The sequence below is a fragment of the Triticum dicoccoides genome, chromosome 4B, assembly GCF_002162155.2.
Source record: "Triticum dicoccoides isolate Atlit2015 ecotype Zavitan chromosome 4B, WEW_v2.0, whole genome shotgun sequence".
NCBI classification, from domain to species: Eukaryota; Viridiplantae; Streptophyta; class Magnoliopsida; order Poales; family Poaceae; genus Triticum; species Triticum dicoccoides.
In genome coordinates, this window is record NC_041387.1 from 15,240,290 (window position 1) to 15,266,560 (window position 26,271).

A 26,271-nucleotide genomic window follows, 5' to 3' on the forward strand; every position below is an offset into this window, starting at 1 on the left:
TTTCCACTATTAATGAACCCCGAGGTGCGTTTAAATGTCGGTAATCAACACTCACAGTTTTGGCCGATTCTGGCCCGTTTCGGAGACTATTACTCACTGTTTTGGGGTCCCGGAGTGATTTCCACGATTAACGAACCCCGTGTTGCATTTACGTATCGGTCATCAACACTCACGGTTTTGGCCGATTCTGGCCCGTTTCGTGGACTATTACTCACTGTGTTGGGGTCCTGGAGTGATTTCCACGATTAATGAACCCCAGGGTGCATTTACGTGTCATAGCCACCTGTTGTGCCACAGCCATCTGAAGGAGCTATCTGGCTTGCCGAATTTCCATCGTAGCTGGTGACTCATCCTTAATAGGGAGAGCCTCCAATCAAGTAGTCGTGGCTATCATGTTATCCAGAGGATTAGAATAATGACCCGGGGCGTCGAAACATGCTTGGGAGGGGTCAAGTTCAAATGTGGGGGGTTGCAGCACATGGTTGAACAGGTGCTGAAGGAGTCCTGGATTAGGGGGTCCTCGGACAGCCGAACTATATGCGTATGCCGGACTGTTGGACTATGAAGATACCAGATTGAAGACTTCGTCCCATGTCCGGGTGGCACTCTCCTTTGCGTGGAAGGCAAGCTTGGAAATTTGGATATGTAGATCCCCTTCTCTATAACCGACTCTGTGTAACCCTAGCCCCCTCTGGTGTCTATATAAACCAGAGGGTTTAGTCCGTAGGGAAACAACAATCATAATCATAGGCTAACTTCTAGGTTAGCCTCTATGATCTCGTGGTAGATCAACTCTTGTAATACTCATATCATCAAGATCAATCAAGAAGGAAGTTGGGTATTACCTCTATAGAGAGGGCCTGAACTTGGGTAAACATCGTGTCTCCCGCCTCCTGTTACCATTAGCCTTAGACGCACAGTTCGGGACCCCCTACCCGAGATCTGCCAGTTTTGACACCGACATTGGTGCTTTCATTGAGAGTTCCACTATATCGTCACCATAAGGCTGGATGGCTCCTTCAATCATCTACAACGATGCGGTCCAGGGTGAGGTTTTCCTCCTCGGACAGATCTTCGTATTCAGCGGCTTCGCACTGTGGGCCAACTCACTTGGCCATCTGGAGCAGATTGATAGCTACGCCCCTGACCATCAGGTCAGGTTTGGAAGCCTGAACTACACAGCCGACATCCGCGGAGATTTGATCTTCGACGGATTCGAGCCCATGATAGGTACACCCTACAGTCGCGATGAGCATGACCTAGATCCGACATCGGACGATGTTCGGAAGATCACACCTGCAGCTGCACTGGCTTTAAATCCAGTGCAGATCATGCCATCCGAGGACGGGAGGATGGACCCCACCGCGGAAGCCGCACACTCAGCGGCGATAGTGCCGAACACAGATTTCACTTCCAATGAGGTCTGTGTCATCAAATCCTCGAACTCGTTTCCGGCCATAGGCTCCGAACCGCGTGCATCCTTGCCCATCGGATCTAACTGGGTACTGATCATGGAGTTTAGCTCCGCAAATATCTTTTAGCACTCGCCCTTGGGCGACGTCTAGACTCATTAAAATCTCTCTCCTTGGGAGGAGACCCTTGGCCGAACTATGTCCGGCTTGAGTGGGAAGCAGACGACAAAGGAATTCATTACCCACCCACCACCCACTTAATAGCCACTGTTGACGACTTAACCGACATGCTTGATTTCGACTCCGAAGACATCGATAGTATGGACGACGATGTCGGAGAAGAACAGGAACCACCACCCACAGGGCGCTGGATAGCCACCTCATCATATGACATATACATGGTGCACACACCCAAAGAAAACAATAGCGAGGATCAAAAAGATGCAACAGAGAATAATCCTCCTAAAAAGTAGCCGAAGCGCCGACGTCAGCGGTGCCGCTCTAAACCCCGCCATAGCAAAAACAGCAATACCGGCACAAGAGACAATAGCACTCCGGATGATGCCGAAGACAAAAACAATCCCGCCCAGCCAAGATTCGAACAGGTCGGACAAGAGGATGGGCAAGCTATCCCTGATGAACAGGCAATGGATGAAGGCTCGGAGGATGACAATTACATGCCCCTCTCCGAAGACGAGGTGAGACTCAACGATGAAGAATTTACCGTGCCTGAGGATCCCGTCGAGCAGGAGAGCTTCAAGTGTCGGCTTATAGCCACTGCAAAGAGCCTGAAGAAAAAACAGCAGCAGCTTCAAGCTGATCAACATCTGCTAACTGATAGATGGACCGAGGTCCTGGCGGCCGAGGAATACGAACTCGAGCGCCCAACCAAAAGTTACCCGAGGCGCAGGTTGTTACCTCAATTCGAGGACGAGGCACTAGAGCCTATACTACCAGCACAGGATGCGGTTGATCGACCACCTCGTGGCCGAGATAAAGCGGCGTATCAGTTCGAACACCAGCCCGCACCCCGTCGCCAAGCAAATAAAAACACGAAGGCCCGGGGCTACACGCATGACCTGTGAGATGAATTGGAAAACAAAGCAGGATAGTCAAGATTGATGTACGGATCGCGGGGGCACGCCCCAACGCGTGACGATGACCGCCACGCCGGACATACTAAATACAAATCCATGTGGGCCGAATACAGTAGACCAAATTCATCCGAACTGCATCGCGATGTAGCCCGGCATAGAGGCGCCGCACACGCCCTATGCTTCACTGACGAAGTAATGGAGCATGAATTTCCAGAGGGGTTTAAACACATGAACATCGAACCCTATGGTGGGACAACAGACACCGTGGTATGGATTGAAGATTTCCTTCTCCACATTCACATGGCCCGCGGCAATGTCTACATGCCATCAAGTACCTCCCACTAAAACTCAAGGGACCAGCTCGGCACTGGCTGAATAGTCTGCCAGGAAACTCCATTGGTAGCTGGGAGAACCAGGAAGACGCGTTCCTTGACAACTTTCCGAGCACTTATGTGCGACCACCGGACGCTGATGACTTAAGTCACATAACCCAACAGCCCGGAGAGTCAGCCAGGAAATTCTGGACTCGGTTCTTAACTAAAATGAACCAAATCATCGATTGTCCAGATGCCGAAGCCCTAGCGGCCTTTAAGCATAACATCCGTGACGAGTGGCTCGCCCGACACCTCGGCCAAGAAAAGCCAAAGTCCATGGCAGCCCTTACGACATCATGACCCGCTTTTGTGTGGGCGAGGATAGCTGGTTGGCTCATAGCAACAACACATCAAGAAATCCTGGCACTTCAGACGCCAGAGACAGCAACGGGAAGCCCCGGCGCAACAGACACAAGCGTCGCAATAATGGCGATAATGCCGACGACATGGCCGTCAATGCCAGATTCAGTGGCTCCAAGTCTGGTCAATGGAAGAAGCCATTTAAAAGAAACAATCCGGGCCCGTCCAGTCTGAACCGCATACTCGATCGCTCATGTCAAATCCACGGCACCTCCGATAAACCAGCCAATCACACCAACAGAGAATGTTGGGTATTTAAACAGGCTGGCAAGCTAAATGCTGAAAACAAGGAAAAGGGGTCGCATAGTGATGACGACGAGGAGCCCCGGCCACCGAACACAGGGGGACAGAAGAAATTTCCTCCCCAAGTAAAAACGGTAAACATGATATACGCTACCCATATTCCCAAGCGGGAGCAGAAGCGCGCCCTAAGGGACGTCTACGCGTTGGAGCCAGTCGCCCCAAAGTTCAATCCATGGTCTTCCTGTCCGATCACCTTTGATCGCAGGGACCATCCGACCAGTATTTGTCATGGTGGCTCAGCCGCACTAGTCCTAGACCCTATCATTGACGGATTCAACCTCACACGAGTCCTCATGGACGGTGGCAGCAGCCTGAACCTGCTTTATCAGGATACAGTGCACAAATTGGGTATCGATCCCTCAAGGATCAAACCCACCAAAACCACCTTCAAAGGTTCATACAAGGTGTAGAGGCCTGTTGTACAGGCTCAATCACACTGGAAGTGGTCTTCGGATCCCCGGACAACTTCCGAAGCGAGGAGTTAATCTTTGATATCGTCCCCTTCCGCATGGTTATCATGCACTGCTAGGACGAACCGCATTCGCTCGATTCAATGTGGTGCCACACTATGCCTACCTCAAGCTCAAGATGCCCGGACCCCACGGTGTTATAACAGTCAATGGAAATGCAGAGCGCTCCCTCCGTACGGAGAAGCACACTGCGGCCCTTGCAGCAGAAGTACAGAGCAGCCTCCTTAGGTAGACCCTCAATTCGGCAATAAAGCCCTGGACACCGTCAAGCAAGTCCGAAGTACACTGCAACAAGATCATCCGTCCCGTCCATAGCTCGCCTAGCAATTCGGCCTCCGTCCTAGTCCCAGTCAAGCGGTGAAATTTGTGGCACGCGTACATAATTACGCACTTAAAATACCATGGGTATAGACGGAGGCACAGCTAGACTGTGGTCCACAATGCGGCTCAACCGCCCTAAGATCCGCATACCTTCACCTTTTTCTTTCTTTCAGGTCCCTCTCTTCTTGCGGCTCTTCCGATAACCAGATTATCGAACCCATCACGGGACAGAAACACCAAGGAGGCAAGGAGCTTTGATGTACAAGGGAATCCCTAGGTGGTCTCTGCTAATGATCGCTATACCTATTTTACATACCCACATGCAGCTCGCTCTTGGTTAGGGCATGTCAAATTGTCCTATTTGCTTATCGCACTACTTGTATACATATGCCTTGACGTATCATTCAAATAACAATGGAAAATAATTTACAGCGTCAGCTTATTACTTCATTTCTTTTTTCCTTGACTGTTTATTTATTACAAATCGCACCCGTACATTCTGGTACGTTCAGTTCGCCAGGGGCTTCAGTGTACCCCATAACGCGGCAAGGAAGTCCAAACACTTTCGACAATGCGGCACCCCGAACTTATAGAATTATATGCATCAGCTCTGAATCATGTCTTGGGTCAATAGTTGGGTTGCCCGGCTCCTGTGCTTGCTACCCTACGTTCCGGTATATCGGCTAGGGTAGTAAAGGGAGAACTACTGCGATTGTGTCCCGGTTCTTCCGGACGAGCACCTCAGTAGAGAAAGCCGAAAACTGACTGTCATGATGCGGCGAGAGTTGGTTGTTGTTCGAGAGGTTTCAAATCCTTAAAGATTTTTTCCGCTTTATGTGAGGAATCGGTCTTTGTCCGATTTAGGTGTCTATAGCGCCCCAAGTTCAGCCTTCCGAATACCAAGGGCTACGCCAAAATTTAAAATTATAGAACTTCTATGGCTAAGTGAGGGTGATAAAGCTGTATAGTCCGATTGCCTTGTTTGTTGCGCTAGAAACCTCCTTAAAGGACCAAAAACTTGGATAAGGAGTGTTTAGATTTATCCCAAACACCCCTATACTAGTTACATGGGGGCAGAAGCCGACGACTGGCCAACTCTCAGATTTTATAAACGGCCGCACATGAGGTAAAATTTTAAATCAACAAACATTCTATTGCGCAAATGAACTTGTTTCATATTACAGGATAAAATGAATGTATTCATTCAAAGATTACATCCTTGGTACATCGCTCCGCCACAAGGCGGGAGCCCTTCAGGACACTCTCATAATCATTTTCGGGTCGGCGGTGCTCCTTGCCCTTCGGTGGCCCCTCGGTCATCAGTGTCGTGGCGTCCATCTTCGCCCAATGCATCTTCGCACGGGCAAAGGCCATCCGAGCACCTTCAATGCATACCGGCCGCTTCATGACATCAAGTCATGGGCAGGCACTCACAAGCCGCTTCATGAGACCGAAGTAGCTACTGGTCATAAGCTCGGCAGGCCATAGCCAGACTATGAGGTCCTTCATGGCCAGTTCGGCTGCCTTGTGCAGCTCGACCAGTTGCTTCAGCTGGTCGCTCAAGGGCGTCGGATGTTCTATCCCAAGATATTGAGACCAGAATAACTTCTCTGTTGAGCTCCCTTCTTCGGCTCGGTAGAACTCTGCAGCATCTGATATGCTGCGCGGCAGATCCGCAAACGCTCCTGGAGAACTCCAAATTCGGGTAAGTAAAAGGAAAGTCTCCTTCACATGCTTGCTTTGCATAACAAATGCCTTATCCGCCGCAATCTTCTTGGCCGCCTGGATCTCCTGGAGGGCCTTCTGGGCTTCGTCTCTGCTGTCTTGTGCACTCTGGAGGGCCTTGGCAAGCTCGGACTCTTGAGCCTTAGAGTCACGCTCCAAGGACTCGTACTTCTGGATGAACTCCTGGAGTTCTTGCTAGACCTCGCTGACCCGGGCCTCTTGCTTCTCGCACGCGGCGCGTTCCTTGGCCGCTTTGTCTTTGGCCTCGGCCAACGTCTTCTTAAGGGCCGCCACTTCGGTCGTGGCCCCTATCAAAGGTCATGACGCTTCTATCAACAGAAACCATTTATCCTTTATATATATAGGCAGGGAACTGTGTACCTTGACTTTCCTCCAGCTGCCTCTTCACGAGGATGAGCTCTCCCTCGGTCTGCTCCAGGTCCTCCTTTAGTCCAGAGACCTCCGTAGTACGAGCGGTAGCGGCCAGCAGTGACGCCTGCTTATTCACATAGACATCTTATGTTAGACTCCTGCGAACATTATTTGATCCTCTGTTCGGCTTTTCTTTCCGAACACCAAACAGAGCATCAGGGGCTACTGTCTACACTGTGATATTCTCTCACAATTTTATTACTTACCTCAAAGCCTGTTAGAAGGCTAGCGTAGGCTTCGGTCAATCCGCTTTTGGCGGACCGGACCTTCTCAATCACCGTACTCATAAGAGTACGGTGTTCTTCATCAATGGAAGCGCCGCGAAGCACTTCCAGCAAACTGTCCGGTGCCTCTAGATGGGCAGAGGTCATTGGTATAGGCGGCTCGCCCTACTTAGGGAGAGGCTGCCTGCCTGAATCTGGAACCACTTGGGTTTCTGGACCTCTCTTTGGCTGGGGGCCAAACTGGCTGCAGCCCCCATTATCGGAGTTCGTGGGGGTCTTTCCCCCATGTGTCCGGCGACTGGGGTTTCGCCTGAAGGCGTCTCCAGAACTGTCTCCCCTTGGCCTGGTATCCTTCGAGACAACACCTCGGTGTCGTCCGCGGCCTTGGGGGAGGAGGTTGTCGGAAGAGACTCGATATTCATCACCAACGAGTCCAACGATCACTCAAAAGAGGAGGATATCTCGATGTTGGATTTGGCCGGACTGCAGGTGCACGTCTGGCTCATTAGGAAGCGATAAAGCAAACATACCGGAAATACTGTTGTGTCTGGATAATTACGACTTAGCTAGGGGCTTGACCCTGGGTTCCCACTCCTCGCCGCTGTTGGTGGTTGCGATGGAATTGTCCGGAAGGAAGGTTTTTCCCTTCTTGGACACTTCGGCCTCCCCATGCGGGGCGACCTTCCTCTTCTTTTTTCCCCCAGTTGGGGGGGGAGATGGATTTCCTCCTCGTCGTCGTCTTTGGTGGAGGAGTGCGTCTTGGTGTCTTCGGACGTCATGCCAGGTGCAACCTTGCGCCGGAGACCATCTCTTATCCCCGCGGCCATCTTGTAGGCCTTCTTCTCCGGCACCTCATAGGGCGCCGGAAACAACATCTTCGTTAGAAGAGGTGATTCTGGATCTTCGGGTAGCGGAGCCGGACAGTCAATCTGCTCTGCTATCGCTACCCAGGCCTCTAAGATTGGCATGGATGCTTAGATTCCTCCCCTGGATGTGCTAGTAAAAGGCATATCTTGCAAATATGAAAACTTACCTGATTAGCTCGGTGTTTTGCACTGAGCCCGCGATCTTCGGTTGTGGGCGGTAGTACCTCGTTGGCCTTGAAGAGCACCTTCCAGGCGTCTTCGTGCGTCATGCCGAAGAGCTCTCACAGCGTATGGTGTTTGGCCGGGTCGAACTCCCACATATTGCAAATCCGTCTCTGACACGAAAGGATCCGGCGGAGGAGCATAACTTGGACCACGTTAACGAGCTTGATTTTCTTGCTTATCATATTTTGGACGCATGTCTGAAGTCCGGTCAGTTCTTCAGTTGAGCCCTAGGCTACGCCCTTCTCTTTCCAGGAGGTGAGCCGCATGGGGACGCCAAATCGAAATTCGGGGGTCGCCGCCTAGTTTGCATCGCGCGGCTCGGTGATGTAGAACCACCCCGATTGCCACCCCTTCACAGTCTCCACAAAGGAGCCTTCGGGCCAGGTGACATTGGGCATCTTGCCCACCATGGCACCTCCGCACTCCGCATGTTGGCTGCTCACCACCTTGGGCTTCACGTTGAAGGTCTTCAGTCATAGGCCGAAGTGGGGTGTGATGCGGAGGAAGACCTCGCACACGACGATAAACGCCGAGATGTTGAGGATGGAGTTGGGGGCCAAATCATGGAAGTCCAGTCCGTAGTAGAACATTAGTTCACAGATGAACGGGTGGAGGGGGAATCCCAGCCCGCGGACAAAGTGAGAGAGGAATACTACCCTTTCATGGGGTTTCGGGGTAGGGAGAAGCCGATGCGCAATGTCTGTAGACAAGTATCCGGCCTCCCGAAACTTCTTGATTTCCTCCTTCGTAACGGAGGAGGCCATCCACTTGCCTCCCGCTCCGGACATGTTCGAAATCTTTTTGTGGAGAAGGTGAAAGCTTGGGCGTTGGAGCTCGAGAGTGGATGAGCAAAAGAAGAAGAAGGCATGGGTGAGAAAAGGGGAATCCTTGTCTCCTTATAAAGGCAGAAGGGGTCATGCCCCTCCCCACTTGCCCTAGAAACTCGCTTATTGCCTAAGCGCCATGCTAATGGCGCGGTTGGGTTACCCACATCCTTATTGATGAGAATCTCATGATAAGGGGACACGATCTCTGCTTCGACAAGACGTGCCAATAAAACCACCTCGCAAGATGTGTAGTAGCAGGTTGAAAAAACAGTTCGAATAAAGACCGGGCCACGGCGTGATGTCACGCTATGGAAAAGTTGTCAGTAGATTAGACTCGTGGAATATTGTACTCTCTACGGTGGAATGTGGAATTTGTTTTGCAGAGCCAGACACGATTCTTGTGTTCAAGATCTACTTTGCAGTATTCGGAGAAGGAACCCGCCTTGCAATGTCGAAGACAAACTGCGCGCCAGACTCATCGTCATTGAAGCCTGGTTCAGGGGCTACTGAGGGAGTCCTGGATTAGGGGGTGCTCGAACAGCCGGACTATATGTGTATGGCGGACTGTTGGACTATGAAGATACAAGATTGAAGACTTCGTCCCGTGTCCGGGTGGGACTCTACTTTGCGTGGAAGGCAAGTGAAGGTGTCCTGGACTAGGGGGTACTCACCACGTCATCTCCCGATCTGTTAGATTGGGCCGAGGACCCCCATGGCCGTATACTCATGGGCCAGTCCGGACAGTTGCTGCATACATGGAAGATTCCACAAGACCTGGCGATCAAGACAGGGACTCCTCCCCCACCGGCGTATTCGGCTAGGACTCTTGTTATCATAGGCCTCTGGTGCATTATATAAACCAGTGCCAGGCTAGTCGACAGATATACAATATACAACAACAATCATACCATAGGCTAGCTTCTAGGGTTTAGCCTCCTTGATATCGTGGTAGATCTACTCTTGTAATACCCACATCATCAATATCAATCAAGCAGGACGTAGGGTTTTACCTACATCAAGAGGGCCCGAACCTGGGTAAAACATCGTGTCCCTTGTCTCCTGTTACCATTGATCCTAAGACGCACAGTTCGGGACCCCCTACCCGAGATCCGCCGGTTTTTACACCGACATTGGTGCTTTCATTGAGAGTTTCTCTGTGTGTTCGGCAAAAGGTCGATGGCTCACCCGCAGATCAACTGCAACTTCGGCATATTCGTCACCAGCTCGACTGGTCACCTTGGTTCCACCAAGGACTGCGCCCTATCTCCGATCGTCATGTTCGGATAAGGGCCTTCATCAACATCAGCTCCGATCTCTATCAAGATCATGGAGGAATCATCCAGTGAGCCCGGGGGCTCAACGTCAACAATGCCCTCGGGCGATCGTACTGTATTTCTGGACAGCGGACTTGCGTCCACCACCACCGCCTCCTCAGGTGTCGTTTTAACGATTGCTTCGGTGGAATTGTGCGGAATTGAGTCTACAACAACCCTGGAAAATTTCGTCGAGTTTTGGAGGAATCTCTGGCAATCTCCGGTATACCGGAGCCGCATTGAATCTGGACGAGAATCCGGACGAGTTTAGGGCGTGGTGTCCAGCTTCTAGCTCGGACTTCCTTTGGAAGATCCAACCGTTGATCGGCTGCGGAATTCCTATATCTACCACCCCTCAAAATTTCAGCTCGATCCGACCGTCCAAACTCCGGGAACCTTCCGATCAGTGCATCACTTTTCGGATCTGTTTTCTGCGCGAAAACGAATCCGACCCGAGTTCGTCTTTTTTATGAACGGGATTTCGGACATCCTTTCTGAACGAAGTTTTGTATGGGGTATTGTGTTTTGTTTCCGAACACATCCCACTAACTTTAAGATCTTTTGAACATGCTCTTCAACATCATGCTGGTGTCAAACCAGTCCGGCAATATTGCTCCACGGTTGCCGACCTGTGCTAGACGCGTCGTCACTTTGTTAAGCCGAGCTCAACTTCTTCGGATCATCATCTCGGCAAGCCGAACAAGAGTCCGGCATCGCGAAGGATAAATCATCGCCAACATTGCCGCCCCACAGATTACATGGAGCGGGCATACCGGCATCGCCGCACGATCGCTTCATCAAGCCGGCATCGACCACGTCATGACCTGCATCGGCAGGGCCGCACTATTGCTTCTTCAAGCTTGTGTCCATCACGCCGACCTACTTCGACATCTCGGCTGGACCGGGGGCTTCGCCGTCTCTTCATCAGCCTACTCCGGACACTTCGGCGTCACTAGCCGACCAGGCAATGGGTGCGCGGATCCAGTCCCAATTTTGGGAATCACCTTCCTTCGAATTGCTACTACAAATAAACCAGGTGCTATTAATCCTAGTATTTCTTTTTGCTTGTTTGGGTTAATTTTTCCCAAGGAATTATTACTCTGGTTTGTCCATCATATGTACGCAGGTCTATCAAACGGTGGCCGCATTAACGACGGTTGCATGGTGGTTCGGTCAGTTTCCGTACATAGTCTGGCGAACGCCGGATCCGGAATTCGAACCAACCTATGAATTCAGGCCTTGCCATGCCTTTACCGCATCACGCCGCCGCCCTGCATCGACATTGACTTCGGCGCCAGGCCATATTTCTTTTATTACTCACTTTGCATAAATTATTTATTATGTAACGATTTTTTTTATTACTATTATCTCTGGTTTGCACTATTTTTTGTGCACAGGAAAATGATCCAGCCGGACTATATCCTTTGACGTCACCTCGGCTGGACGGGGGGCTTCGTCAACACTTCATTACCCCATGCCAGGTGCTTCGGCATCACTCTGACGTCCTGCATTGACCGTGCTATGTCAACACTTCGGAGTGCCGAGCTCTTTGCTCCGCCACCTCGGGACCGGCTTGGGGGATGGAACCTTGTCCCGCTTCAAGCTCGGACCGCGTCATCAATACTGAACACATTAACCAGCTAAGTTGCCTTCATGCTCAAAGTTTTAAATTTCTAACTTGTGTTCGGTTCGACCAAGCATTATACTTTTTTCGAAAAAAAAAGTTGCTTGTAAAAATTTTCCTTGTCCAAACTTTGTTTGCACATACTTGATGTGTTATCCGCGCTCATCATACCTGGGGGCTTCTTTAACAGAAGCTTATTAATACGGGCTTTATGCCCAACACATGTGTCACACTTCCGCATGTACCTTTTATTCACCATTATATTCATCGATATGACTTAAGTTTTGGCCAAGCTGGGTTGCCTGGCTCCTATGCTTACCCCTACGTTCCCGATTGTTCGGCTAGGTGGTAAAGGGAGCACCTCTGCGATTGTTACTGTCGGGTCAGCCGGATGTGTACCTCAGACTGGGTGAAGCCGAAAGCTAGCGTTCTTAAGGGAATACTCGGTCGGTGAACTAAAAGATGATTTCTTACCCATTTATTTACCTGCCCCCAGATGTTTTTTTGCTTTTTTCGCAGTCCGGACATGCACTTTAGGGCATGCCTCCTAGGGAAAGGAACCCCTAACGGAACTATTCTCCCTGGAAGATGTTTCTTACTAACCATGTAATATAACATAACTAGTTGGGCACTTGTCTAATAAAGCACTAATGACCCCTATGCCTGGTCTCCACGCATGCCCTGGTTTTTGTAACCGCGAGGGTATTCGGACACACTCCGGACTATTGGGTCCAGAGGTTGAAGCGAAAAGGTTCGATACGACAAACGATCTACAATCCGGCTAGAAGGCATTCTACATGTCACCTTACATTATATAGTCAACTTTTACCCAAGTCGCTTGGGGGCTCTTATGTTTATTTGAGCCATTTCATACTAAGTGTTTTTCTTCTTAGTCGTTGCAAAGTTTTTATTATTTATCACTCCTCTTCTCGACACGAGTGTGCGGTCACTAGCCGGGGAGCCTAATTTCTCTCTCAAAACCGCTAGTGTTTAGTTTTCTAAACTGGCGTAATGATAAGTACTCCGCCTTCGGGATGGGAGACTGAAGCCGTAGGCTGACCCGCTTGAAGTCTTGAGATAGGATGTGTCATGTTAAAGCACGGCAGAAGCACTTTTTTTTTCTAAAGTCCAATTTTCGGATTGGCATCAAACACTTGATCTTGTTCGGACATCATGTTTATACTGACGTTCTTTGGCTTTCCAAGCTTTTGGCACTTTTAAACTATTTGTGTGTTTTCAGCACATGTCTCGCAGTGCAACGCCGGACACCTTTAGAGATTCGGCAAAAACATTCTCGGATATTGCTATATATGCATCGGTTTTGAATTGTGTCTTCGGTCAATAGTTGGGTTGCCCGGCTCCTGCGCTTGCCTCCTATGTTCCGCTTTGTTCGGCTAGGTGTGCAAAAGGAGAACCACTGCGATTGTGCTTCCAGCTCACATGGTTAAGCACCTTAGTGGAGAAAGCCGAAAACTGACTGTCACAATAAGCGTAAACTGGTCGGCGATCCGATGACGGCGTTAAACGACGGGCCATTCATAACAATGGCCGAAGTGTTTACGGCTTGACCTCGACTGTCGCCGAACACTACCGGGGGCTATTAACTGGCCTCCCAAACTAAATCCTCGGTATTTTGCTCTTACATTGGAGCTGAGGTTTCATGATCATGCTTAGCATGACAACCCAAAGAAAGGAACCGATAGCGGGACTATTTTCTTTGGAAGACATTTCTTCTGTTAAACAGTAATATAACATGTCTCTCCGCGTACCTTTGTTTATAAAACCGTATGGCCAGATTGCCTTGTTTATTGTAAATCTTTGCCCTCATAAAGACTTTATAAAGTAGGACAAACACTCCTCAGCTATTGGCCGAGGAGGTGGAAGCCGATGGTCGGTCAACAAAGTTTTGTACAATGCGGATCCGAGCATTAATGACGTAAAGTACTTGGATACATAGAGTCATTACACATAATTTGTGATTTTACTATGGATATCGATCCTTATTCGGCCTCCGGTGCCCGCATTAAGGCTCGGGGGCTACTAGGCTTCGGGCTTCTTATTTACAAATATTAAAGGGGCACATCGATCCCCTGATCTGGTGTTGCCACCCGACCAGTGTCTCGGGGGCTACTGCATTACCTATTCTATGCAGAAAATTTTAAGTACAATACAGTTTCCGAGGAGATTTTGATCCTCAGGTTGGTCGGTCGCACCCAACCTGAGTCTCGAGGACTGAGCACGCCGCTTTTTGTGTCCCGAAGTATTCTGCCGAGCTAGGACTTGATCCTCAGACTGATTTTGCAAATCAACCCGAGTCTCAGCGGCTACGGGGATCAGCGGTCTTATGTCATCTTCATGTGCATCTTGGGTTTTCGAACGATACACACCTTGAGGGCTACTGGCTATATATCTCGTCAGAGAATAAATTGCATCAATAAAAAATATTGACAAAAATCGGCCCACATTCGGGGTGGTGCACCACCTCAGAAGCAGTCCGGCATAAAGCTCGGGCGCTAGTGGCTGGCTCCATAGAGGGCATTTCTGGCATTAAGCTCGGCTAAACTCCTTCAAACTTCTTTGAACCAAGGTGATTTACGACACCTTGGATACAGTCTGGCGTTGGAGCTCGGATACACAGTCCGGCGTTGGAGCTCGGATACATAGTCCGGCGTTGGAGCTCGGATACATAGTCCGGTGTTGGAGCTCGGATACATTCCGGCGTTAGAGCCGGGAAGCAGTCCGGCATTGGTGCTCGGCTGCAAGAGATACCTTGAATGTAGTCCGGCATTAGAGCTCGGACGCAAGAGGACACTGCCTCCCGGGAACAACTCCGAACCCGAGGTGTGGCATAAAAATAACAAGGCATTGATAAAGGCCGGAAACTTAAAGGGGCTCCTCGGATACCCGACGTGTAAGCTCGTCGAATGCATTTTGGCGATCCTCAAGATAGAAGATGAGAAGATTTGTTGAACCAGTTTTCAAGACCGGCAACCGAAGATGAAGAATAGTTCGGAAGAATCGAGGAGCGTCCCTAAACTTGAAGACCGGTTCAGGGGGCTACTAACTGTGTCCTGGACTAGGGGGTACTCACCACGTCATCTCCCGATCTGTTAGATTGGGCTGAGGACCCCCATGGCCGTATACTCATGGGCCAGTCCCGACAGTTGCCGCATACAAGGAAGATTCCACAAGACTTGGCGATCAAGACAAGGACTCCTCCCCCACCGGCGTATTCGGCTAGGACTCTTGTTATCCTAGGCCTCTTGTGCAATATATAAACCAGGGCCAGGCTAGTTGACAGATATACAATATACAACAACAATCATACCATAGGCTAGCTTCTAGGGTTTAGCCTCCTTGATCTCGTGGTAGATCTACTCTTGTAATACCCACATCATCAATATCAATCAAGCAGGACGTAGGGTTTTACCTCCATCAAGAGGGCCCGAACCTGGGTAAAACATCGTGTCCCTTGTCTCCTGTTACCATTGATCCTAAGACGCACAGTTCGGGACCCCCTACCCGAGATCCGCCGGTTTTGACACCGACAGCAAGCTTGGCAATTCGGATATGTAGATTCCCTTCTCTATAACCGACTCTGTGTAACACTAGCCCCCTCCGGTGTCTATATAAACCGGAGGGTTTAGTCCGTAGGGCAACAACAATCATAATCATAGGCTAGCTTCTAGGGTGAGCCTCTACGATCTCGTGGTAGATCAACTCTTGTAATCATCATATCATCAAGATCAATCAGGCAGGAAGTAGGGTATTACCTCCATAGAGAGGGCCCGAACCTGGGTAAACATCGTATCCCCCGCCTCCTATTACCATTAGCCTTAGACGCACAGTTCAGGACCCCCTACCCGAGATCCGCTAGTTTTGACACCAACAGCTGCCCCGGCGGCCGGCGCCTCAACGGCCCAATCCACAACAGGCGGATTACTGGTTCCTGCCCTAGGCGTGTTGAAAAGGTTTCTCGCATCGTAAACTGGGGGTAAACGACTTGCATGCCTTCTGTTAAAGACAGTGTTTGATGCGTTCTGGTCCAAGCTCAAGCGAAAATTTTCTGCTTGAATCCACTCTGCTTCTCTCTCTAAGGCAGCTCGTTCCATCTCCATCCGGGTGTTCTCAGTGTTAAGATCCTCCTTATCTTGAGCTATCTCATCATGTAACTTTGCAAAGTCTGCATTATGCCGTGCTTGGTTCATCGGGGTTACCTCCACCGTCAGCAACGTTGCTAGAGCCTCCAACAGTTCAGATAAAACATGAGTCGGTGGGTGCACAGGGCCTCCTGCCCCTACTGTTGTAGTGGTCACTGAGTCGGAGATCATTTGTGTCGCAGTTGAAAAATTCTGCCCTGGCTGCGTACCGGCCATGAAGATCACAACCCGGTTCGGCGGGTCACAGGGGTTCAGAATACTGTTGCCATCGGAACTACCCCAAGCCTATCATCCTGTACTTGATACATGGGGTTGGACTCGCCAGTTCAAGACTCATCGCCTGAGTAGACGACAGTCTCTCCACTGGACACAGATCCTCCTTCCAGATCCACTCCTTGAGTAAAGCCAACAAAGACATGCTTCGGGGCGACTTGAACCTTGGCGGGTCGCGCACTGTGAGATGTCTCGACGATGTCGGCGCAGGTGTACGGCTCAGCTTCCGACTCACCAATCTTGTCGATGAAGACATGAATCCCACCAAAGGGGACCTGATGCTCGTAATCGATTGCGCCAGCCTCGGGGCCCCAGCCCGCGTCGTTGATGTAGAGCTTGCCGCGATGAATCTTAGTCATTAGGCCCACGGCATATCCCTTGATCCCTGCGAAGTTGCCCTTCAAGAACTCGAAACCACCATGCTCTAGCCCCATGGTGGGCTCCAACTATCGTGGACTTAATATGGCGGATGCCCTAGCAAGAGAACTTAGGTGTGGAGCCATCGCCGCTTGGTTAGCTTGAAGGGGTTAAAACGGGATAAAGGACACAGGGAGTTTTACCCAGGTTCCACCCCTCTCAACAAGGTAAAGGTCTACTCCTGCTTTAGGTTGTATTGCTTAGGGTTCGATTACCAGGGAGTGAATACGCTTGACCTTGTCCTCGACTTGTTGTTTTCTGCCCTAACCCGCCGACAGGACACCCCTTTATATACACAGGTTGATGCCCGACAGCGTACAGAGTCCTCACCGGCTCATACACAATGGGTCCGGCTTGGTAACTAACTAAGCTAGCCTTACAATGCAACTTACACATATGGCGGTTTATCCTCTTGGGCCTCAAGTCGCCTTTGGTCTTGGGCCGTCAATAGGCTTGCTTCATAACCCGCCATCTTCGTCCTTGAGTCGCCAACAGTATGACCCGGCCCCTCCTGGGCGGGTCATACACAATAGTTATAGCCCCAATAGTGCATTTACGTGTCCGTCGTCAACACTCACAATTTTGGCCGATTCTGACCCATTTCGTGGACTATTGCTCACCGTTTTGGGGTCCCGAAGCGATTTCCATGATAGACGAACCCCGGGGTGCACTTACGTGTCGGTCATTAACACTCACAATTTTGGTCGATTATGGTTTGTATGGTGCACTATTACTCACCGTTTTGGGGTCCCAGAGTGATTTCCATGATTGACGAACCCCAGGGTGCGTTTACGTGTTGGTCATCAACACTCGCGGTTTTTGTCGATTCTGGCCCGTTTCATGGACTATTCTTACCATTTTGGGTTCCTGAAGCGATTTCCATGGTTGGCAAACTCCAAGGTGCGCTTATGTGTCGGTCATCAAGAATGGCAGTTTGGGCCAATTCTGGCCCATTTCTTGGACTATTACTCGGTTTTGGGGTCCCGAAGTAATTTCCAAGATTGACGAACCCCGAGGTGCGTTTACGTGTCGGTCATCAACACTCATAGTTTTGGCCGATTCTAGCCCGTTTCGTGGACTCACTACTAGGAAAAGGCTAATTAGTGGCGCACCTAATTTGGCCATTAATGGTGCATTACAGGTGCGCCACTATCATCACGCCACTAGTAACTAGTACTAATGGCGCACCCCTGGTGTGCCATTAGTATACCAGACAATAGTGGCGCACATGGAAGTGCGCCATTAGTATGTCAAATGGTGCGCCATTACTATGCCTCTCAGGGGGCCATATTTACCTTGTGCTATGGGCTACTAATGCCGCACATCTAGTTAATGCGCACTAGTGTGTTTACTGCAGTGCACCACTAAAGTGCGGTATGATGCACCACTAGTATGAATATTAGGATTTTTTTTCCTTTTCTGATATTTGCACAGGTTACAAAATATATTACTGCACAGAATATAGACAGCACAACATATAAACAGCAGATTTATCGAATACAATAGAAGATTAGTCTCCGAATACAATTCATCATATTAGTCTCCGAATTCAAAATACCGAACAAAGTTAGAACATTACAAGTCTCGAGACCGCGAGTAGCAAGTTTGTCTTCATGTTACAAGTCGATATCGATCATCTAAACTACCATCACATAGAAGAGAGCTGCGGTCATCACGATGAGCATCATCGTGATGAAATTGGTCTTCATCCGGTTCCTCCAACGCTCCCTCCTTTCTCCCGCTAGATAGCGCGCGTATCTAGCTTCTGCCTCCGCCCTAGTGGTGTACCCTTTTGTAACTGTTATTGTTGAAATGGTGAACCTGTCTCCGACACTCCTCCCAGTCGTCGTAGACTCCGGGAACCTTACCCTCGTACACGACATACGACGGCATCTCTATGCACTAGACAAACAAAACATTAGTAGCAATTCACAGACAATACATAAGCGATATATAAGTATGCAACAAAACGATCAAAAGAGAAAAGCAACACATTAATAGCACGATTCATGGTCCTACTAATAAATAGCATCGATTACATATAAGTTGTACGACTGTCCAAACTAAAGAGACATGCAAGTTCATTAAAGTTTAATTACAACATGAGCTAATCGATATTTCAGAACTACATAACATCACTACTTTCGACTCGACTCGGGGACCGGAGCGTGGATGAGGCCGCCGTCTATCGTGATGGTCATGAAATCGCGGTCGTTGTCAGCCTGCATTTGTAGTGTTGTTTCTATCTCAGTGTTGGACGGTTGATATCTGAGGTACAACTGCCTCGAGGTACGAAGGACATCTTGATGGATGATTTTCGCGAACTCCGACTGGATGCGAAAGAATTCTTGTCTAATGCCTGCGTCCTGGATTGCCGACAAGCATGCGGCCCAATCTTTGAGATTATTTGGTAGCAGAAGGTGATTATGCTCCCGTACGATCGCCCGCATGTGATGGAGGGCATAGTAGGCATCCTTCTGACCGCCAGGCAGCTGCTTTACGTAGGGAAACGTCGTATTGTTGGTGAACACGTGCTTGCCATACCTACGAATTGGCCTGCTGAAGGTGCCTCCAGATCTGGCGTAGCCGGGGAGAGCTTCATCAAGAACTTTCTTGATATTTGTGTAGTCTTTCTTCGACTGATGGTCCGAGTCGAAATACGTGGCCATGGAATATTTCGGGCTTAAGAGGATGAGTGTGCAATGTGTGTCACTGCACAAAACATGGAATGTTAGAAAAAAAAGAATGATCGAAATCTAAGAAATCATATGTTACGGGGCGGTGAGGGGATGACTTACTCGGGAAGGTAAGGCACGAGGAAGTTATCCTTATCTGGGTTTGCCAGAATGACGCCTTCGAGGTATGAACTCGCGACTTGCCGGTCGCCAGCGCTGCCCAAGATCTTGGCACGCATGTAGAAGGGGTCGACTATCATGATGTCCGGGGTCTTGTCTCTAATAATCCACATCTCCATACTCAGCGAAAATAGCCGAATGAAGGTGTAGTGCAGCGGTTGAAGGTTAAACATAGCGAAGATTTCATCAAACCGTGGGACGATCATACCCCTGATGGTGCTATCGACAAAGCCCTTGCCCTCTGGCACCTTGGCCACGAAAACTGGGTATGCCACATCATTCTCGGAGAGACATCGCTTCTCCAAAGAAAGAACATTGTCATGCAGACTCCGCATAGCACCGGTTGCACCATTGAGCAGATTAGTCGGTAGCATCAGCCTATCCGCCACATGCACCCTCCTCGAGATATCCTTAGGTGACGGTGGCCCGTCCTGAGCAGGGATCATACTCGGTGCCGGCAGGCTCGCACCCTTGTTAGTCTTTCTTTTCCGTCCTTTCTTCTTCTGCTGTAATGGGATCGAGTTCTGCTCAGAGACCGCCTTCTTGAGTGTGTTGGGGCTGATAATATTTCACACCTCGGCTATCTGAGGCTCGGTGAAGGCGGCAACTGGAGGAGTCTCCTGAGAACTGAACGCCAGACGATGCCTATTGCAAGTGGGTTTCTCCACGGTACCAGCTAGATCGCGGTCGTCTTTTGCAGGGTTGGGTTCTTGAGAAGGAAGCCCCAAGAATTCTTCACCGTACCCATGTTCGTTGAAGTACTTATCAATGTTGGTAAATGTACCGTCGTCGTCGTCGTCATCTGGATCCTGTGCCATATGCATGTACGGATCCAGTGCCATATGCATGTCCGGCATGTCCGGTAGGGCTGCGGCGGTCTTGCCATGGCTTGGCGCCGGCATGAGTGGCGGTGTTGTCTGTGGGGTGGTGTCCCCCGCCCCCAAACGAATCTGGCTCTTCGGCCAAAGCAGGGGCCAGCTTAAGCAAGCGTTGAGGGTCATCACATCATCTTCGTCGGCCCCGGCAGGTCGAAACAGAGGTAACAAATCATCGCAGCCTAGCAGCACCCGAACCAGTTGAACCCTATACACGGTGGGTGGCATCGGATTACCATGGAACACGGGGCTGCTCGGTTGAATTATTCTGCCCTTGGCGACATCGATCAACTGGCCACCCACGAAGTGCAGGAGAGTGCATGGAACGTTGGCGGTGCCCTGCAAAGACATGTAGGGCGTCAGGGATGCCCAGTCAAAGGCAAGGAGATGAAGTCATCGGTCGAGAGGCTTAGTTACCGTGATAGCGTCGAGCTCAGCTAATGTCGAGGCACCCCCAACGGCGGGCGTTCAAGTGACGGAGGGGCCGCTTGCTGTGGAGGTGCCGGCCGGCATATTCTTCGCACAACCGGGTGCATTAAGCTCCAATGCCCGCGCCGGCGCCGGAGACACCAATACCGCCTCCGCCGGAGACACCAATGGCGTTGCATGTGCGTTGTGCGAGTTGCTGGCCATGAAGCTGGGAACCGGGGGCGGCCCCTATTGGCCGCCCGCAATCCACGCCTGCAGCCCCTCAATCAAGGTAGGCACAATGGCGGTGATCGTCGCTCCTAGTTGGTCTCGCACCTGCTCTTGGACCATCTCCGGAATCCGCGCCACTTGTGCCTTGAGTTCTTGAACCTCGGGCGACTGGATTTCCGAGCTGGTCTTTCTCTCCTTTCTCCCACCAGCGTTATAGTATTCCAACCATTTCGTGGACAAGCCTTTGTCAGCCACACGACCAGCTGACGACGGCTTACTGAACTTATCCTTGTTTTTCATTACGTTCAACGCCCTATTTAAAGTGCTCTCCCAAGGGGAGCTCTGAGATGACCCCGCGCTACTGCTTTCAGTGTCATGCGGAGGGAATGTGAACCATTTAGAAATTTGGCTTCATTAATTAGAATGCAACCATATGGAGCTAATTATGCGGGAGTGTATTCCTTACAAGAACAAGCTCAAGCGCCTTGGTCTTCGAATCCGTGGTAAGCTCCTTTGTTACTGGGTCCACCTTGTACCGGGCCCTGACATAGTTCCTGGTCTGCTTGTCACGGTATTTATCGAAGAGGGGCGGTAGGCCTTGCTCGGCACACTCCGCGTCCTTCTTGTCCCATATAGGTTCCGCCACTCTGTAACCGCCGGGACCGAGTTTGTGGACCCCTAAGTTCAAGTCCCACATATGTTTCCCCCACTGACTTGATTCCGTGGTTGCGTTGCTCTCGCACTTGATCTTGAACTCCTTGTAGTCATCTTCGTTGATCGAAGGATTTGGCTCCTTGATCTTCTCATAACTATCACCTCTTAGAATCCTTCTCCTCACTGCAGCTTGCTACCTCTTGAGCACTGCGTTGGATTTCCCCGAAGAGGAGAGGATGATGCAGCAAAGTAGCGTAAGTATTTCCCTCAGTTTTTGAGAACCAAGGTATCAATCAAGTAGGAGACCACGCACAAGTCCCTCGTACCTGCACAAAACGATAGCTACTCGCAACCAATGCGATTAGGGGTTGTCAATCCCTTCACGGTCACTTACGAGGGTGAGATCTGATAGAGATGATAAATAATATTTTTGGTATTTTTGATAGATAGATGCAAAGTGAAAAGTAAAAGGCAAAGTAAAAACAAAGCAAGTAAATAAAGTGATAGAGATTGATATGATGAGAATAGACCCGAGGGCCATAGGTTTCACTAGTGGCTTCTCTCAAGAGCATAGATATTCTACGGTGGGTGAACAAATTACTGTTGAGCAATTGACAAAATTGAGCATAGTTATGAGCATATCTAGGTAATGATCATGTATATAGGCATCACGTCCGAGACAAGTAGATCGAAACGATTCTGCATCTACTACTATTACTCCACTCATCGACCGCCAGCATGCATCTAGAGTATTAAGTTAAAAACAGAGTAATGCCTTAAGCAATATGACATGATGTAGGGGGATACATTCACGCAATATGATAAAAAAACCATCTTGTTATCCTCGATAGCAACAATACAATACGTGCCTTGCTGCCCCTGCTGTCACTGGGAAAGGACACCGCAAGATTGAACCCAAAGCTAAGCACTTCTCCCATTGCAAGAACTACCAATCTAGTTGGCCAAACCAAAAACGATAATTCGAAGAGACTTGCAAAGATAACTCAATCATACATAAAAGAATTCAGAGAAGATTCAAATATTTTCCATAGATAATACTGGATCATAAACCCACAATTCATCGGTCTCAACAAACACACCGCAAAAAGAAGATTACATCGAATAGATCTCCACAAGAGACGGGGAGAACATTGTATTGAGATCCAAAAAGAGAGAAGAAGCCATCTAGCTACTAGCTATGGACCCGAAGGTCCGAAGTAAACTACTCACACTTCATCCAAAGGGCTATGGTGTTGATGTACAAGCCCTCCGTGGTGGATGCCCCCTCCGGTGGAGCTCCGGAACAGGCCCCAAGATGGGATCTCGTGGATACAGAAGGTTGCGGTGGTGGAATTAGGTTTTTTGGCTCCTCATCTGATCGTTTGGGGATACGTAGGTATATATAGGAGGAAGGAGTACGTCGGTGGAGCAACAGGGGGCCCACGAGGTAGGGGGGCGCGCCCTCCACCCTCGTGACCGCCTCTGGCACTTCTTGGAGTAGGGTCCAAGTCTCCTGGATCACGTTCGATGACAAAATCACGTTCCCGAAGGTTTCATTCCGTTTGGACTCCGTTTGATATTCCGTTTCTTCGAAACACTGAAATAGGCAAAAAAATAGCAATTCTGGGCTAGGCCTCCGGTTAATAGGTTAGTCCCAAAAATAATATAAAAGTGGAAAATAAAGCCCAATAAAGTCCAAAACAGTAGATAAAGTAGCATGGAGCAATCAAAAATTATAGATACGTTGGAGACGTATCAGGCATGCCCAAGCTTAATTCCTGCTCGTCCTCGAGTAGGTAAATGATAAAAAAGATTTTTTGATGCGGAGTGATACTTTGGCATAATTTCAATGTAAATCTTCTTCATTGTGATATGAATATTCAGATCCGAAAGATTCAAGACAAAAGTTCATATTGACATAAAAAATAATAATACTTCAAGCATACTAATCAAAGCAATCATGTCTTCTCAAAATAACATGGCCAAAGAAAGTTATCCCTACAAAATCATATAGTCTGGCTATGCTCCATCTTCCCCACATAAATTTAAATCATGCACAGCCCCGATGACAAGCCAAGCAATTGTTTCATACTTATGACATTCTCAAAAAAAATTCAATCTTCACACGATACATGAGCGTGAGCCATGTATATAGCACTATGTGGAATAGAATGGTGGTTGTGGAGAAGACAAAAAGAGGGAAGATAGTCTCACATCAAGTAGGCGTATCAATGGGCTATGGAGATGCCCATCAATAGATATCAATGTGAGTGAGTAGGGATTGCCATGCAACGGATTCACTAGAGCTATAAGTATATGAAAGCTCTACAAAGGAAAGTAAGTGAGTGTGCATCCAACTCGCTTGCTCACGAAGACCTAGGGCATGTTGAGGAGGCCCATCATTGGAATATACAAGCCAAGTTCTATAATGAAAAATTCCCACTAGTATATTAAAGTGACAAAATGAGAGACTCTCTTATCATGAAGATCTTGGTGCTCTTTGAAGCACAAGTGTGGTAAAAGGATAGTAGCATTGTCCCTTCTCTCTTTTTCTCTCATTTTTTTGGGCATTTCTCCTTTTTTTGTTTGGCCTCTTTTTTTTCATCCGGAGTCTCATCCCGACTTATGGGGGAATCATAGTCTCCATCATCCTTTCCTCACTTGGGACAATGCTCTAATAATGATGATCATCATACTTTTATTTTTCTTACAACTCAACAATTACAACTCGATACTTAGAACAAAGTATGACTCTATATGAATGCCTCCGGCGGTGTACCGGGATATGCAATGAATCATGAGTGACATGTATGAAAGAATTATGAACGGTGGCCTTGCCACAAATACGATGTCGACTACATGATCATGCTAGCAATATGACAATGATGAAGCATGTCATAATAAACGGAACGGTGGAAAGTTGCATGGCAATATATCTCGGAATGGCTATGGAAATGCCATGATAGGTAGGTATGGTGGCTGTTTTGAGGAAGGTATATGGTGGGTGTATGATACCGGTGAAAAGTTCGTGGTATTAGAGAGGCTAGCAAAGGTGGAAGGATGGGAAAAAGTGTGTATAATCCATGGACTCAACATTAGTCATAAAGAACTCATATACTTGTTGCAAAAATCTAGAAGTTACCAAAGCAAAGTATTACGCGCATGCTCCTAGGGGGATAGGTTGGTAGGAAAAGACCATCGCTCGTCCCCGACCGCCACTCATAAGGAAGACAATCAATAAATAAATCATGCTCCGAGTTCATCACATAACGGTTCACCATACGTGCATGCTACGGGGATCACAAACTTCAACACAAGTATTCTTTGAATTCACAACTACTTAACTAGCATGACTCTAATATCACTATCTTCATATCTCAAAACAATTATCAAGCATCAAACTTATCTTAGTATTCAACGCACTCAAAAGAAAGTTTCACATATCTTGAACACCAAGTATATTAACATTAAGCGAATTACCATGCTATTAACGACTCTCAAAATAATCTAAGTGAATCATGAGAGATCAATAGTTTCTTTCAAACAAATCCACCACCGTTCTCTAAAAGATATAAGTGAAGCACTAGAGCAAAAATTATCATGCTCAAAAGATATAAGTGAAGCACTATGAGCAAAACTATCAAGCTCAAAAGATATAAGTGAAGCACATAGAGTATTCTAACAAATTCCAATTCATGTATGGCTCTCTCAAAAGGTGTGTACATCAAGGATGATTGTGGTAAACTAACAAGCAAAGACGCAGATAATACAAGACGCTCCAAGCAAAACACATATCATGTGGTTAATAAAAATATAGCTCCAACTAAATTACCGATGGAAGTGGACGAAAGAGGGGATGCCTTCCGGGGCATCCCCGAGCTTTGAATTTTTGGTGTCCTTGGATTATCTTAGGGGTGCCATGGGCATCACCAAGCTTAGGCTCTTGCCACTCCTTGTTCCATAATCCATCAAAAAAATTCACCCAAGACTTGAAAACTTCACAACACAAAACTCAACAGAAATCTCGTGAGCTCCGTTAGAGAAAGAAAATAAAGAACTACTTAAGGTACTGTAATGAACTAATTCTTTATTTATATTGGTGTTAAACCTACTGTATTCCAACTTTTTTATGGATTATAAACTATTTTACTAGCCGTAAATTCATCAAAATAAGCAAACAACACCCGTAAAACAGAATCTGTCAAAAATAGAACAGTCTGAAGCAATCTGTAACTAACGCAAACTTCTGGAACTCTAAAAATCCTACCAAAATAGGAAGTCCTGGAAACTTTGTTTATTGAACAGAATAAAAAATAATCAACGCAAAATCACGTTCCTGTGATTTAACAAAATTATATTCGTGCGTGCAAAGTTTCTGTTTTTCAGCAGAATCAAATCAACTATCATCGTAGGTTATCCTATAGGTTCCACTTGGCACAAACACTAATTAAAAGATAAAACCACATCCAAGCAGAGGCTAGATGGATTATTTATTCCTAAACAGAAGCAAAAACAAAAAACAAAAATAAAATTGGGTTGCCTCCCAACAAGCGCTATCGTTTAACGCCCCTAGCTAGGCATAAAAGCAAGGATAGATCTAGGTATTGCCATCTTTGGTAGGCAATCCATAAGTGGCTCTCATGATAGATTCATATGGTAATTTTATTTCCTTTCTAGGGAAGTGTTCCATGCCCTTCTTTAAGGGAAATTGGAATCTAATATTCCCTTCCTTCATATCAATAATTGCACCAATCGTTCTAAGGAAAGGTCTACCAAGAATAATAGGACATGAAGGATTGCAATCTATATCAAGAAATATAAAATC